Source organism: Chrysemys picta, chromosome 1, assembly GCF_011386835.1.
Source record: "Chrysemys picta bellii isolate R12L10 chromosome 1, ASM1138683v2, whole genome shotgun sequence".
Classification (NCBI taxonomy): Eukaryota; Metazoa; Chordata; order Testudines; family Emydidae; genus Chrysemys; species Chrysemys picta.
Window position 1 is genome coordinate 51,969,216 of NC_088791.1, and position 17,816 is coordinate 51,987,031.

The following is a 17,816-nucleotide window of genomic DNA, read 5'->3' on the forward strand; positions in this document are numbered from 1 at the left end:
TACTGTAAATAATTTATTCCTAGGTACAGTTGATGTATGCAGTGTTGTAGCACTGTCAGCTCTAGGATATTAGAGAGACGAGGTGGGTGAAGTAATATCTTTTACTGGACCAACTTCTGTTGGTGAGAAAGACAATCTTTTGAGCTTATCCGGAGCTCTTTTCAGGTCTGGGAAATGTACTCAGAGTGTCACAGCTAAATACAAAGTTTAGCATAAGTAGTTAACATACATTTCAAGGTGAAATGGCCAGTCATAAGGAAGGAGTGGAGCCACTTGAAACCTGTGGGTATGTACTTGGCACTGTTCAACTGTGTCTCTGCTGCCACTATCCATGCTTCTGCGGCTACACTGCTATTTATATTTGTGCTAGCTCGGTGAGAGCTAGCGCAAGGATGTGTAAAAGAGCAGGAGAATCACACCCCTAGCTCATAGTGTAGATGTATCCATAGTCCCATGTCTTCCCTCCACTCAAAGAAGCAGGTGGTTCCTCTAGACCTCTCCTCTCTCTGTTTCTAGGCAGGAGCTTTTTCCATTATGATTTTTGTTTTTACATCCTCTCTTTGTTGCCTTTCTAACAGGGAGAGGATATTTGGAGAACAGGACTCTGCAAGAAACCAGTATTTGAGAAGAACACACAGCAGTTGTAGCAGGCCCAGCTAAGATCAAAGGTTATCTTGCATGCAGCCCTGCTGCATGATAATGCATGCCCTCATCCAGCAATGTGGCAGGCAAGCCCTAAACTGTGTGGGCAGAAATCAGCAGCAGGAGCTGGCTTTGTAGTACCTCCAAGCCAGCTGGCCATGGCTATTCAATGCTCCAGGCCAAGGTGAATGATGGCAGCAAGGGATGACTCCAAAAGCAGCACTGTAGCAGTCAAGCTTAAGCTGCTTTCAGCAGCAAGGCATGGCATTTTGGAAACAACAATCCAGAGATCCTTGGGTGTTTTTGCTGTTTTGGCAGAGGTGAAACATGGTGTCCAGGAATGTCTCCAAGGGGTTTATAAGGCATAGGTGCATGCAAAACCTGTGACTCAGGACCCCACCCCCAATCATCAAAAACTGACATAATAACCAGGTATTTTGCACTAGTTGTTTGTCAGGGTTTCAACCCAGTCCTGGCAGTGGTTGGTATCTTGAATGCCTGCCCTTCACTGGTTCTGTCTGCCCCCCCTCTGCCCGAGGGCAGCTCTGATTCCCCCAGGCTCTGAAGCAGGAAACAATGTTTTCAAAAACAAACCTAAAACACCCACTCAACTTCCCTGTATTTGGAGAGTTAGTAAGTTTGGGGGCTTATTTATCTGAAATCCGTATGTGCAGCTTTTCCCCACATGAGATGATTCTTAGGGCTGCACCAGAATTTTCTGTCCCCATGAAGTTTTTCACACGAGCCACACTATTTATTTGTGTTCCTTGTGTGCCAAGCCCTTCCACAACTAGCAGAATCAGTTGAACACTTTAAATGTAGTCAGGTCATTCAAATTCTGTATGTGCAAAACTAATCCTTGACAAAAATTAAATGCAATTTCAGGATGATTTTGTTGACCTAAGAAAAAAGGTGAAGAGCATCCATATCCACTGATTTCAGATGGATAAATTCAGTAATTTGTCAGGCCTACACATTGTTCATAAAAGATCACCCTCCTGCTGTTGGGGCTCAATTACTCAGGCACGTAACCATTCCTGTGGCAGAACAGCCCAGTGCTCCATTCAAGTAATGTTGCTGTATGGCTACCTAGTCTTCAGAGTATTCTCTTATCCGTCACTTCAACATAGATATGTTGTCTTTGTCTGATATGACTTTTGAACAGAGAGTTTTGCCATCTCTCTTGGTTTTCCTTCATTAAAACCCTTCATATGGTGTTGGAAGGAAAATGAAGAAAATAAAAAAATCAAACAGAACTCCTCAAATAAGAGCTGTTTTTTTCTGCTTGGTTCAGTTTTCTTGATGTTTTAAGTTTCCCTCCAATTTGTGGAGATTGATTTTACTGCTGCCTACTTCACATTTATTGGATCATGGAGTGCCAGGTGCCCATAAAGGAGAATGGTAAAGTTTACTTACCCTATTTATAATTTTTCTTTCTCTGAAAAGGGCACTTGTTGCTCTATGAGAATCTATCCAGAATGACTCCAAATTTTGCATTAAATTCCAGTTGGAGGGAAATTATCTCAATCCTTCATTTTTCTTTATGGAGCATTCCTACAGAAAGATGGGGAAATCTTGGGATTCCCTCATATTCAGATGTGAGTTTCATTTCCATTTTTTGTATACTGAATGAATAAGTAGATAAAGTATCCTGCCTGGAGAAAGCTAATCTTTTGTACTGTTTATTAATCAGATTTTATAGTTTGTCTTCTCATCCTGGGCAGTTGGTTGAGGAGTTAGAGAGGCAGTCCGTTGTCTGAACAGCTGCACTTGTAGGCACAGTACAGTTAGAGAGAGAGAGCCGCATGCTTGGAATATGTGGAGGAAAAACCCAGTTGTAACTGATCACAGAGCACCACATACCCATTTCAGAGATGGATAAATTATGGATAGTTAAGTAAATTTCTCACATAACTTGTTACCCCCAAGAACAGATCGGAGATCCCAGAGTAGCCCTCCTATTCCTTACTTCCTGGTTCCCAAGATGTTGACCTATATTAACCACTTCCTGCACAGTGAAAGGAGGGGACCGCCCTAGTAGAATTGCTAAGATTTACAAAGGATTTCCCTATGCCCTTTAGGAAACTCCCCAGAACAGACTAGATTTGTTTACCCTGGGAGGACATTGAGCCCTCAGTTCAAAGGATTGACACCCAGGCAGTATTTTTCCAAAACAGTGTTTTTCTTTATTTAGTGTAACCAACCTTTCCTAATAAAATTAATATAAACCTAAATTAAAACATAAACATAAATCCTTTAGCGCACAAGTATACAAGCTAAAGTACCCAATACTGTAATGTTATACAGTTGGAATGGCTTAAGTGATTATGTTCTTCACATGGTGATCAGTCATATGCAGGACAGTGACGGCAATCTTAATAAACTCCAAACTTTATAGTAACATAAACATACATACCACAGACACTCATCTTTATTAGCCCAAGCATACACATTCATTAACCCTATTTCTATTCTATATCCTACATTATAGCTAGCATGCTTATGTTCCCTAGTCGTCGTCTCCCTCTGCTCAGTCTAAGGATCTTTTTCTCCTCTATCCCAGCAGCCCCCACTGCTGCTGCTGTCACCCTGCAGTTGCTTCTACTTCTTGCTCTTTTAGGTTTCTTCTGATCTTTTTCTGGTTCTCCTTCTTTTCCTGAGCCTAACTTGACTTGACTTCTGCCTGTCTGTTCTGTCTCTTATACAATTTTTGGCCTGTTCTGATTGGTTTATTTTTCAATCCTAGTCTTAGCATACCTATCCTCCAATCACCTTTAAACCCTTTCTGATTGGTCCATACTTATAGACAATCACAACTGGGAAATCTGGCTATCAATCAAAGCTGTTACACAAGTTTTAGTATTATAGGATGTTTGATTATGGGATGATGACCCTCACCTTGTTTTGTACTGAGCATGCCTGACTGACCCCTCACTGGAATGATCTTTACCTGACCTCAGTACATATCTGCCTACCAACACACTAGCCATAGGACAAATTGCTTGAAACTGCCAATTCACTGTTCTTGGATGTGTGCCAACATTGTAGGCACACTTAAATTACCAAGCTTTTAAACTATAAATCATCACCATATACAGTCTCTAGTATATGCTTAATTGTTAACTTATGCACCTCAATGTTACGGCCAACCTCTGCCACCCCATTTCTTACCAATTTAGTGAATTTTATTTCAATTCTTCCCCTATTTTCAGTTAATGGTAGCAAAGGAATGTTTTCAGTGCTGTGCTTAAGAAACAAAATAGAGTAGCTTAAAATCCTTCCATATTAAACTAGCAATGCTTTATTATTATGACAAATTTAGACATGAACCTTCTGTAATAAGAGCAAAACACTAAAAATCTCTAAGTTCGTGGGCATTTGAGAGTTTACCAGGTGTTTCTTTTGTCAATAGAATTTTTTTCTCAGTAACCAAATGACAAAGATAAATTATCTTTATTATTAAACAGCTCACATCTCATTATCTTCTATTTCAAATACTATACTTAACCTTATCACAGATTATTTGTGCATGCATCAGTTCCTAGTAAAAAAAATGTAGTACATACCAGCAAGTCACCCAGCTATAACAAACAGGCTGAGAGAGGCATGCCATCAGTATCCTCATCATGCCTCTTTTAAAGGTTGCCAGTTGCATATCATAATATGGAGGGAATTATACTAAATTGTTATAGCCCATCTCCTGCTATAAAAGCAGTCTTTTCTTGGTCTCTGGGATCTTCTTCAACCTGCATAAACCATCTTTAAGATCTAGTGTGAAAAACAAATTGTTTCAAGCTCCATCATCCAACTAATTATCATTATAAAATATGGCAAAGGACAGGAATCCTTTTTACGTATCTTGCTTTCATTTTCTATACTATAATACACCCCAAATCTGATGTTGCCTTTTGCATAACCAAAATTATCGGAAAAACTCAATGACTCATCAAATGGCCTTCCTGATACATTTTGTTAATGGTGTATAAAGCCTGTTACTCTTTTGTATTGGCAGCTGTAAGGGCTCCTTTATAATAAATTGAGACATGTTCACGCCCTTCGCCAGTGTTGGCCTTCTATTGCACATGCACTATGTAATTTGGTTCTTTGTTTGATTGTGTGAATGAATCTTCATTGTTCAGTAGAACTCCCCCCCCCCCCATATTTATTCTGCTTGTCATTTAAATATAAGCATCCAATATAACCTCTGGGAACAAGCCTTCACCCCCTTCTCTCCTAAAGATATAATTTGTGCTAGGTTGTACTAAATATCCTAGTTCACAGTTTACCATAGTTCCATTGTCATACCTTTCTTTAGAATCTGTTCTCTGTCAGAAACCTTTAGCAACCTAATTGAAACACTTGCTTGTTTTAGATCTAATCTGATTATAATAGCTAAAATACTATCTGAATAATTTTCCAAAACAGGTCTGTACCAGCCTTCATCTTTCCTTTGCTGGAAAGTTACTTAGATATATTAGTTGAATTTATTGTTTTGTTTTGGGAGTGGAACAACTCGCTCTTTGCAGATTAGTCACTTACAAACATTTTTACCACCTGCCTTATTTCAAGGGAAATTGTCTAGATTGAATTTGCAGAATTGCTTCTCTGGTGCAGTTATAGTCCATAATAGGCTGGCACCAGGTTGAAGGGGCAAAATCTGTCATCACTTAGTTAACCCCACAATTTTAATTTAAATCTGGTGAGTTAAACAGCAATGAATTTGGTTTCCAACGTAAAATGCACAGGAATTGGAACACTGTTTCAAGTGTAACAGCTATGAAACTGGACCTGCTAAAATGCTGGGGAATAGAGGTGCCAAAATTTAGCAGCCTGGTTGGTTTCAAATGGAAATTGACTGAGAACTATTGCCAAAATGGGAAAATAGGTTTAAGAATTGGGTCGCTGGGATCTGAAGGTGTATCAATCTACACTGAAGTCAGGATTTGTGATTGCAGTATGTATAGCGTGCTGCCATGGCTTCACTGCTATCGGTACATAAACTTGCTAGTTTAAAGTTAGCTCTGGTATGTCTACATGTGCTGCAGTCACACCTCCAATTGTGGTGTAGACATAGCTTTCCATGTTTCACATTCAGTGTAACAGACACTTTGTCTTCACTAAAAAAAAAAAAAAAAGTGTGTGCTCTTAACAGAAGTTAGCTAACTTGAGATAAAATCCAAGGTAAGTTTGTAAACTTGTAGTTTCCCATGAGTTAGCAAGTGAAGTTAATAGATTTTCATAGATTCCAAGGCCAGAAGGGACCATTGTGATCATCTAGTCCAGTGTTTTTCAACCTATACGTAAGGGTCGGCGAAAGGTTATCATTACCATAAAACAGTGGTTTTCAACCGGTGATCCATGGAGCCTTGTGGGTCCGCAGACTATGTCTAAGATTTCCAAAGGGGTCTGCACCTCCATTCAAAATGGAGGTCCGTAAATGACAAAAGGTTGAAAACCACTGATCTAATCTGATGTCCTGTATAACACAGGCCATAGAATTTCCCCCAAATAATTTCTAGAGCCTAGAGTGTAGAAAAACATCCAATCTTGATTTAAAAATTCAGTGATAGAGAATCCACCACAACCCTAGATAATTTTTTCCAACGGTTAATTGCCCTCACTTTATGCCTTATTTCCAGTCTGAATTTGGCTAGCTTCAACCTCTGGCTATTGGATTGTGTTATAGCTTTCTCTGTTAGATTGAAGAGCCCATTATTAAATATTTGTTTTCCCCATGCAGATACTTGTAGATGGTTACCTTTTATTTGTTAAGCTGAATAGATTGAGCTCCATGAGTTTATTCTTGTGGCTCTTTTCTGAACCTTCTTCAATTTCTCCACATCTTTCTTGAGTTGTGGGTGCCAGAACTGGATACAGTATTCCCGCTGCAATCGCACCAGTGCCAAATACAGAGGCAAAATAACCTCTCTACTCTTACTTAAGATTCCCACATTTATGCATTCCAGGATCACACTAACTGTTTTGGCCACAGTGTCAGGTTGGGAACTTGCATTCAGCTGATTCTCCACCACAACCCCCAAATCTTTTTTAAAGTCCGTGAGTATTGCCTGCATTCTTTGTTCCTAAGATGTACACATTTACATTTAACTATGTTAAAACACATATTGTGTGCTTGCTGTCAGTTTACCAAGTGATCCAGATTGTTCTGGTGGATTCTCTATAACTTGAAGCCTTTAAATCCAACATAAAAAAGTCTAAACCTTCTTGTCACATAGAAATGATAAAAGCAGTCTTGGCCACTCCTGCTGTCTGGGCATCAAGCAGCAGACAGGAATTCAGCATAACCTATAGATGCGAACTGGAGTAACAAGTGGCAGGCATGCCACCTCTGTGCTGTTCTTTCTGCCATTTGTTCCATTTGCTTACCCCAATATATGCACATTCCTTTAGGCTTATTTGGACTGAATCTCAGCCAGTGAGCTCTCATCCAGGCTCCAAGCTCTATCAGCACCTAGGTAAGCTGCTCAGCTGCAACAACTGAATCAGGAGAGAGCTGAGATACAGTGTTCGTTGTCATCTACATATAGTGAACATGCCAAAACAAGCAAATTAAAAAAAATACTAGATAATTTTATTTCATTGTATATTCAGTCTCTTTTCTGTTTATTGTACAGTTGGAATCAAATAGACTTGAGAATTTTTTAATATATTCACTCTAGTAATCTCAAATGAAGTATCTTTAGTCTGTTTTATAATGAGTTTTCCTGTTGAATTAATTCTGCCAAGTCAAGGGACTAGATCATATAGTTCTGTATTCAACAAGGCTTTGAACATACTCCTTTGGCTTTAACCACTGCATCACACAGCCGTAAACCTTTCGTCTTCTGTTTTAGGCCATGTCTACACTACGAGAGTAGTTCGATTTTACTTAAATCGAATTTTTGGAATCGATATTGCAAAGTCGAACGTGTGTGTCCACACTAAGGACAGTAATTCGACTTTGTGAGTCCACACTAACGGGGAAAGCGTCGACATTCGAAGCGGTGCACTGTGGTCAGCTATCCCACAGTTCCCGCAGTCCCCGCTGCCCATTGGAATTCTGGGTGTAGCCGCAAAAGCCTTCTGGGTAAAAAAAATGTGTCCAGGGTGCTTTTGGGTAACTGTCATCATCCGTCCATCACTCCTGCCCTCCCTCCCTGAAAGTGCCGGCGGGAAATCAGTTCGCGCACTTTTCCAGTCAGTGACAGCGCGGACGCCACAGCACTGCGAGCATGGAGCACGCTGCGACCATCGCTGCAGTTGTGGCCGCTCTCAACGCCTCGCAGCTTATCATACACCTTTCCCTGAGGCAGATGCAGATAAGTCAGGCGAGGAGGCTACGGCACCGCGGTGAGGGCCTGAAGTCTGAGAGTAGCACAGACCTCTCAGAAAGCACGGGACCCAGCGCCGAGGACATCACGGTGGCAATGGGTCATGTTGATGCCGTGGAACGGCGATTCTGGGCCCGGGAAACAAGCACTGAGTGGTGGGACCGCATAGTGCTGCAGGTCTGGGATGAATCCCAGTGGCTGCGAAACTTTCGCATGAGGAAGGGAACTTTCCTGGAACTTTGTGAGTTGCTGTCCCCTGCCCTGAAGCACAATGACAGGGTTGCGAGCTGCCCTGACTGTCCAGAAGTGAGTGGCCATAGCCCTCTGGAAGCTTGCAACGCCAGACAGCTACCGGTCAGTCGCGAACCAGTTTGGGGTGGGCAAATCTACCGTGGGGGTTGTTGTGATGCAAGTGGCCAAGGCAATCGTTGATGTACTGCTGCCAAAGGTAGTGACCCTGGGAAACGTGGAGGCGATCATAGATGGCTTCGCAGCGATGGGATTCCCAAACTGCGGTGGGGCCATAGATGGAACTCACATCCCTATCCTGGCACCGGACCACCAGGCCAGCCAGTACATTAACAGAAAGGGCTACTTTTCCATGGTGCTGCAAGCACTGGTGGACCACAGGGGACGTTTTACCAACATCTACGTCGGATGGCCGGGCAAGGTTCATGACGCTCGTGTTTTCAGGAACTCTGGTCTGTTTAGACGGCTGCAGCAAGGTATTTACTTCCCGGACCACAAAATAACTGTTGGGGATGTGGAGATGCCTATAGTCATCCTCAGGGACCCAGCCTACCCGCTAATGCCCTGGCTCATGAAGCCCTATACTGGCACCCTGGACAGTGAAAAAGAACTCTTCAACTACCGGCTGAGCAAGTGCAGAATGGTGGTGGAGTGTGCTTTTGGCCGTCTCAAGGGGAGATGGAGAAGCTTACTGACTCGCTGTGATCTCAGCTAAACCAATATCCCCATTGTTATAGCAGCTTGCTGTGTGCTCCACAATCTCTGTGAGAGCAAGGGGGAGACCTTTATGGCGGGGTGGGAGGTTGAGGCAAATAGCCTGGCTTCTGATTACGCACAGCCAGACAGCCGGGCGATTAGAAGAGACCAGCGGGACGCGCTGTGCATCCGGGAGGCTTTGAAAGCTAGGTTCCTGAGTGAGCAGGGTAACTTGTGACTTTAAAGTTTGTGTACAGAGAAGCTGAACCTGCCCCCGTTTCTTTACCCAGTTAATGTTGACTATCCTCTCCAGTTACATACCCCCTTCACCCCCTTCCAACACACGTTTCGAAATAAAATCAGTTCTACTTTGTTAATGAACACCGTTTTCTTTACTACTGTTTTCGCAGGAATTTTTTAAAACTGGGACACAGACTGTGGTGCGGAGCGGGTGTAGTGTAGTGACGCAAATGAAGCTTCTAAACTCAAGGATTGACAGGCTCCGCTGTGGTGGGATGGTTGTTTCAACGGAGCCTGTCACCCCTCCTGATCGGGACTGTGTGTATGGGGGGGCTATGTGACTTTGTGGCAGGGGGAGGACGGTTAAAGATCCCCTGCTGCGTGGCTCTGTGATCCTGCATAAGGACCGCCGCTTAAGATCTGTAACTGCCCTCCCCCGCCACAAAGTCACAGAGCAACCCACCCCCCACCACATAACATGAAAACCACCTCCCAGACTGACCAGGGTAACTAGTCACTGCACTGTGTATGTGCCCTGCTGCTGTACCTGCCCCCGCCTATGTACCCTGCCAAAGGTGACTGTCCTGTCCAATTACCAACCCCCTTTCCCCTCCTCCTCCAAAAGAACATGATGGAAACAGTAGTTAACAGAAACGTATTTTTTATTATCAACTACACATGGAACTGGGAGGTGAAACTTGGACGGGGGCTTGTGTCAGGCGGGAAGGAAAGAACTTGTCAAATTTTGGGGAATGAGAGCCTTCTGCTACTAGAGCTCTCTGCAGGGGTGGAGTGAGAGTTAGCACGGACTCTGCCGCCTCTCCTTCTTTGGACTTTGGGTGAGGTGGGTATGGGACTTGGTGGCGGGGGAGAGCGGTTACAGATAGACTGCAGCGGGGCTCTGTCCTCCTGCCTCCGTTCCTGCAGAACATCCACAAGGCGCTGGAGCGTGTCCGTTTGCTCCCTCAGTAGTCCAAGCAGCGTTTGAGTCGCCTGCTGGTCTTCCTGCCGCCACCTCTCCTCCCGATCCATGTTTGCTTGGTGCATTTGGGACAAGTTCTCCCGCCACTGGGTCTGCTGTGCTGCCTGGGCTCGGGAGCAGGCCATAAGCTCCGAGAACATGTCCTCCCGTGTCCTCTTCTTCTTACGCCTAATCTGCGCTAGCCTCTGGGAGTGTGATGCCAGGCTAGGTTGTGAGACAGTCGCAGATGTGGCTGTGGGAATGGGAAAAAGGGAGTGAATTCCTCAGAAAGATAAATGTAGTTGTGAACAAAGAACATAGTCTTTCTCTGTGAACAAGACCATGCACAGCACCTATCACATGCGCACTCAGCACAAGGTCGAATTCTCGGCTTTCGCATTCAGTGCCTGGGGTCTTGCACAGCACATTTGAGAAGCGGGGCAGCACAACGGAATTTCTGTTGCAGGCAGACATGGTAAGCCGTAGACTTGTGGCAGCTTAAAACTTTTATATTAGCACTGGCCTCATTTCACATTGAAAGCAATGTCAGTCCCTGCTGCCAGCAATCCGGCAAGCGGGAACTCTGCCCCTGTCCCACCCCCTCGCGGCTGTCCCCGGGAACGATCCCTGTAGGCTGCCCCTCTCCCGCCTCCACCGCGTGGCTGCAAACCAGCGGTTACAGTTCTGTTAAGGAACGGGAAAGCAGTCCCAACACTAACATTCCCCTTACGTAATTCAAAGCAGGTCACCATGAGCGACATCACTCTGATGAGGATCTCTGACAGTGAGAAAGAGAGAATGCTCCGGGAAAGCCCCCAAAAGACCAGGGCCGTATACCGCCCTGCTGTGCAGAGCAATGATTCCCGAGTACTTGATTGTCTCGTGGCGCGGCAACGTGTCGTACTACGGAGGACCCAATAAGGCCGCTCTCCCCAGGAACCTCATGCAACGGCTTTCCAATTACCTCCAGGAGAGCTTCATCGAGATGTCCCAGGAGGATTTCTGCTCTATCCCCGGACATATAGACCGCATTTTACTGTAGCTGCAGTAGCAGGGACTAAACAGTAGAGCGGCTTGGGCAGGACAATCACGCAAAACCGGACATTGCTAGTTCTTCTTCGAGTGCTTGCTCATATCCATTCCATTAGGTGTGTGCGCGCCGCGTGCACGATCGTCGGAAGATTTTTACCCTAGCAACACCGGCGGGTCGGCTGTGGAGCCCCCTAGAGTGGCGCCTTCATGGCGCTGAATATATACCCCAGCCGACCCGGCGCCCCCCTCAGTTCCTTCTTACCGCCCCTGACGGTCGTTGGAACTGTGGAGCGCTGCTTAGCTGTTCTCCACTCTCCCTAGCTTACTTCATTATTCGTAGTTATAGTTATAGTTATAGTCCTAGTGTTGTAGTTTTAAAAGTTGTCTAGTTGTTTTAATAGTTCAGGGGATTAAGGGGGTCGTCTCCCCCTTTCTCCCCCGGCCGCGGGGCCGGGCTCATGCCCAACGCTCCCGGCTTCAAGCTGTGCGCCTCCTGCGCTAAGCCTATGCCCACGAGCGACCCGCACGACTCCTGTCTGAAGTGCCTGGGAGAGTCCCATCAAACAGATAAGTGCAAGATCTGTAAGGCCTTCAGACCAAGGACCAAGAAGGAGCGGGACTTTCGGCTCCGGCAACTCCTGATGGAGGCGGCACTTACTCCGGACGCTCCATCCACAAGTCAAGCCCCGGCACCTTGCGCCTCGGTGCGCAGTGCCCCGGCGGCACCGGCCATGACGACCACGCGAGTGGCGTCAGATGAGCCTTCCCGGCACCGGACCTCGTCGGCACCGCAAGCACGGCAAGTGCCTCGGCGCCGGTCATTATCCCCAGGGCATAAGAAAGCCCATAAGACGGGGACTTCCGTGCCGAAGACGCTGGCTCCCCCAGTGCCGGGGGTAGAGCCGCGTACGCCGGTGGAGCACCGGAAACAGGTGCCTCCAGCACCGTCGACTCCGGCGCCGAGGCCGTTGAGTCCGGTGCAGACGGCGTCTCCACCGAGGCCGGCGGTGATACAGTGCCTCCCGTCGACGCCAGAGACCTTCGCGGCGGCGAGAGACTTAATAGCTCTCACGGAGCCGGCACCGCCTCAACCACCGGCACCGACGGCACCGTTGACTCGTCCGGTCCAGTCGAGGGGGAAACCTGCCTTGATGCGCCCTCCATCACAAGGGCTGGAACCTCGGCACCGATCCAGGTCCCGAAGCAGGTCCCCACGCCGCTCGCAGTCCCGGCACCGAGTATCGTCTCGGCACCGGTCGTACTCGCGGCCAAGATCTTCTTCGCGGCACCGCTCTACGTCTCGGCACCGCTATGATCGTCGGCACCGATCAACGTCGAGACGTAGTTCTCGGCACCGCCACGGTCGACGCTCGACGTCGAGGGGCCGCTCCCGGCACCGGGCTTACTCCAGGTCCTCGTCGAGGTCCAGATCCGACTCCCGGCACCGACGAGGTCATCGGCACCGGTCGCGGTCCCGGCACCGATCGCCGGCACCGCGCAGAGATAGGTCATCTCCAGACCGGCACCGTGCGGCACCACAGCCCACGGGGCTCGTTTCATCTCTCGCGGCACCGCCATGGCCGTCAAGATCGGTGTCTCGCTCCTCGGAGGACCTGTCGAGATCGGCATATCCCCCTCAAGGGCAAGCCGAGGAACGAAACTTGGGCCGTTGGCAGGAGATGGCAGAGGACCACTCTCATGGACCATCTCACTGGTCGTTTTGGACCCCGTGGGCGTACCATCAGGCGCAAGGGGCTCCAATAGCTTCGACCTCTCGCTCGGGTCACTCCGTTAGAAGGGCCCCGGAGTCCACCATCTCTCGGCCTCCGCCAGGGGGCATGGAGGCTTCAGTGTCCACACCACCCGACATGGACCCAAGTGCAGGTGATGCCCCGGCCCAAGAGCAGGGGGATCAGGACCCCCCCTTGGATCCAGTGCCACCGGAGGCATCCTCTTCCTCCTCTCCGGATGAGGCAGTGGCGGGCACTTCCTGTACGGGTCCCCCTCCGATAGATCTTCGGGCTCACCAGGATCTCCTGCGTAGGATGGCCCGTAACATGGACCTACAGGTGGAAGAGATACTGGAGGTTCACGACCCGATCGTGAATATCCTTGGAGCAGATGCCCCATCGAGGGTGGCGTTACCTCTGATCCGCACGATCCAAACAAATGCGGATACGATATGGCAAACCCCTGCCTCCATTCCACCCACAGCGAGAGGGGTGGAAAGAAAATACTTTGTCCCGTCTAAGGACTGTGGGTACTTGTATACCCACCCCCAACCGTGTTCACTGGTGGTGGAATCAGTGAATGCACGAGAGCGCCACGGCCAGCAGGCTGCAGCGCCTAAATCAAAAGAGGCTAAGCGGCTCGATCTGTTTGGCCGCAAGGTTTACTCAGCCGGAGGGCTACAACTTAGAGCGGCGAACCAACAGGCGCTACTGAGCCGCTACAATTTCAACTCCTGGAACTCTATGGGGAAGTTTAAGGAGTTGATTCCCCAAGAGTCCAGGGAGGAGTTTGGAGCCATGGTAGAGGAGGGCAAGAAGGTGGCTCGGACCTCCTTGCAAGCCTCCTTGGACATTGCAGACTCAGCGGCGAGGACCCTGGCTTCGGGTATCGCTATGCGCAGGATCTCCTGGCTTCAGGTTTCGGGTTTGCCTCCGGAGCTGCAGCAAACCCTACAAGATCTGCCTTTTGAGGGTCATGGATTGTTCTCGGATAAGACGGACTCTCGCCTGCAGAGCCTCAAGGACTCGAGAACAATCATGCGCTCCCTGGGGATGCATGTTGTGGGCCCCCAGCGCAGGCCGTTTAGGCCGCAGCCTCAGCGCTTCTACCCCCCCCCGCCTCGTCAGAGACAGGACTCGGCCCGGAGGCGAGGGCGAGGTGGTAGAAGAAGGTGGACCGGCCCTCAACCTGGCCAGAACCAGGGGCCACCTAGACCACCTTCAGGCCCCAGGCAGAACTTTTGAAGGTGCGGTCGAGGACGGCGCCCCACTCATCCCCCAGGATCCAGCCCCCTCCTTTCGGGATCGCCTCTCCCACTTCCACCGTGCTTGGTCCCTTATAACTTCGGACCGTTGGGTCCTCCGCACGGTGGAGAGGGGATACGCTATCCAGTTTTCTTCATTTCCCCCCTCCTCCCCCCCTTCCCCGTCCCTCTTCAGGGACCCTTCTCACGAGCAACTTCTTATACAGGAAGTCTCTACGCTCCTCGCCATGGGGGCTATAGAGGAGGTTCCAGTGGATTTAAGGGGCAGGGGATTCTATTCCCGTTACTTCCTCATCCCCAAGTCCAAAGGAGGTCTGCGACCCATCTTGGACTTGCGCGGACTCAACAAATTCGTAGTAAAGTTGAAGTTCCGCATGGTCTCTCTGGGGGCCATTATCCCTTCCCTCGATCCTGGAGACTGGTTCGCCGCCCTCGACATGAAAGACGCATACTTTCACATTGCTATTTACCCGCCTCACAGACGCTTCCTCCGATTCGTGGTAAACAGGGTGCACTACCAATTTGCAGTCCTTCCCTTCGGCCTATCTTCGGCCCCACGGGTCTTCACGAAATGTATGGCTGTCGTGGCAGCGTACCTTCGTCGGCAAGGGATACAAGTGTTCCCGTACCTAGACGACTGGCTGGTACGCGGTCGCACCAAGGAACAAGTTCGCGATCACGTCCACATAATAGTGCGCACATTCAACAAGTTGGGTATCCTACTCAACAAGGTCAAATCCACTCTAGAACCTACCCAGAGAATAGAATTCATCGGTGCGGTTCTAGACTCCAGACGCGCACAAGCCATCCTGCCAGACAATCGCTTTTGCACCATCACGAGCCTCATCCAAGGACTCAAGGCCTTCCCAACTACCACGGTGAGGTCGTGCCTTACCCTGCTGGGTCACATGGCTTCCTGCACGTACGTAACCAGGCATGCCAGACTTCGGCTTCGCCCACTCCAGACCTGGGTGTCATCAATATACCGCCCACATCGGGACAGCCTGAATATGGTGGTCACAATCCCGAACTCGGTCCTGACCTCCCTCACATGGTGGCTAGATCACAATGTGGTTTGCGAAGGGATGCCGTTTCACGCCCCACAACCCTCTCTGCATCTGGTCACAGACGCTTCATCTCTGGGTTGGGGCGCCCATCTCAACGAGCACCATACCCAGGGCCTGTGGACTGCACCTCAGCTAGCCCTACACATCAATGTTCGGGAACTGATGGCGGTGCGCCTGGCGTGCCAGGCATTTCTCAATCTCCTACGGGGCCGCTGTGTGTTAGTTCTCACCGACAACACCACGGCCATGTTTTACATCAACAAGCAAGGAGGAGCACGTTCGTCAATTCTATGCCAAGAGGCCATTCGCCTGTGGGACTTCTGCATCGCCCACTCAATCCATCTCACGGCATCGTTCCTCCCTGGAGTCCAGAACACTTTAGCGGACCGACTCAGCAGGTCCTTTCAAACGCACGAGTGGTCTATCCGTCCGGACATCATACATTCCGTCTTCCAGAAGTGGGGGTTTCCCCAGATAGACCTGTTTGCATCTCGAGACAACAGGAAGTGCCACGTGTTCTGCTCCCTGCAAGGTCGAGCCCCAGGCTCCCTCTCGGATGCGTTTCTCCTTCCCTGGAAAGACCACCTGTTTTATGCCTTCCCTCCGTTTCCTCTGGTCCACAAGGTACTGCTCAAATTGCGCAGAGACCAGGCACAGGTAATTCTGGTCGCTCCAGCGTGGCCGAGACAACATTGGTACACCACGCTGCTGGAACTCTCGGTTCAGACACCGATCCCGCTTCCGTTGTATCCGGATCTCATCACGCAGAACCACGGCCGGCTGCGTCACCCCGACCTGCAATCACTCCACCTCACGGCGTGGCTGCTCCATGGTTCACCCAGGCAGAGCAACAGTGTTCTCACTCTGTCCAACAGATTCTGCTGAGCAGTAGGAAGCCCTCAACACGGACCACATACTTGGCCAAGTGGAAGCGGTTCTCCTGTTGGTGCGAACAGCGAGCCACGTCCCCGTTGCACGCACCTATCCCTCTCATTTTGGAATATCTCCTCTCCCTAAAACAGCACGGGTTGGCGATATCTTCAATTAGAGTTCACCTGGCCGCTATATCGGCCTTCCATCCAGGGGAACTCGCGTCCTCGGTATTCTCTAACCCGATGGTCGTTAGATTCCTCAAGGGCTTAGACCGGATGTACCCACAACAACGTCACCCCGTTCCGACGTGGGACCTCAACCTGGTTCTCTCCAAGCTCACAGGTCCTCCATTCGAGCCACTGGCCACCTGTTCACTTCTGTACCTGTCCTGGAAGACAGCCTTCCTCGTAGCCATCACCTCAGCAAGGCGCGTTTCTGAACTCAGGGCGCTTACATCCGAGCCCCCTTACACAGTTTTCCACAAGGATAAAGTGCAGCTTCGTCCACATCCTGCCTTTCTCCCTAAAGTGGTTTCTCCATTTCATATCAACCAGGATATATTTCTCCCGGTTTTTCACCCTAAACCACATGCTACTCGCCAGGATCAACGTTTGCATTCTCTGGACGTACGCAGGGCCCTGGCTTTCTATATTGACCGCACAAGGCACTTTAGAAAGACGACGCAACTCTTCGTTGCAGTGGCCGACCGAATGAAAGGCTCACCGGTCTCCTCACAACGCCTATCCTCCTGGATTACGTCTTGCATCCGGACTTGCTACGACCTGGCAGGTGTCTCAGTACCACACCTCACCGCTCACTCCACGAGGGCCCAAGCTTCCTCGACGGCTTTCCTGGCGCAAGTTCCGATCCAGGACATTTGTAGAGCTGCGGTTTGGTCGTCAGTCCACACGTTTACGGCTCACTATGCACTAGTGCAGCAGTCCAGGGACGATGCTGCCTTCGGATCAGCAGTTTTGCACACAGCAATGTCTCACTCCGACCCCACCACCTAAGTTGGGCTTGGGAGTCACCTAATGGAATGGATATGAGCAAGCACTCGAAGAAGAAAAGACGGTTACTCACCGTTGTAACTGTTGTTCTTCGAGATGTGTTGCTCATATCCATTCCAAACCCGCCCTCCGTCCCCACTGTCGGAGTAGCCGGCAAGAAGGAACTGAGGGGGCGCCGGGTCGGCTGGGGTATATATTCAGCGCCATGAAGGCGCCACTCTAGGGGGCTCCACAGCCGACCCGCCGGTGTTGCTAGGGTAAAAATCTTCCGACGATCGTGCACGCGGCGCGCACACACCTAATGGAATGGATATGAGCAACACATCTCGAAGAACAACAGTTACAACGGTGAGTAACCGTCTTTTTTTTCAAAACTTGCACTGCCCATGACTGAACCGTTAAGCGCCTAGGGCAAAGTAATCATGAACAACCCATTCTTTTAATTGTTAATATTCCTGTTCTGTTAAAAATAAATGTTTAGATGTTTACAACACTTACTGGCTGATCCTTCCCCAGATTCTGTGTCCGGGGTAACGGCTGGGGACGGTTGGTAGGGGATCTCTGTAAGGGTGATGAAGAGATCCTGGCTGTCGGGGAAATCAGCGTTGTGAGCGCTGCCGACTGCCTCGTCCTCCTCATCTCCTTCCTCATCTTCCCCGTCCCCTAACATGTCCGAGGAACCGGCCGTGGACAATATCCCATCCTCAGAGTCCACGGTCA

The 17,816-nt window shown here is 49.1% G+C and overlaps 1 protein-coding gene and 1 long non-coding RNA gene across 5 annotated transcripts in view; both read left to right on the forward strand.

Annotated features, from left to right (window-relative positions):
- The window catches only part of IMMP2L (inner mitochondrial membrane peptidase subunit 2), an 841,928-nt gene that overhangs the window by 161,240 nt on the left and 662,872 nt on the right, over window positions 1–17,816 (forward strand). The window lies entirely within an intron of this gene.
- On the forward strand, window positions 6–10,338 carry LOC135973473 (uncharacterized). The gene is made up of 2 exons (XR_010590315.1): window positions 6–82; window positions 579–10,338. It is a non-coding gene; the product is annotated as an uncharacterized LOC135973473 (long non-coding RNA).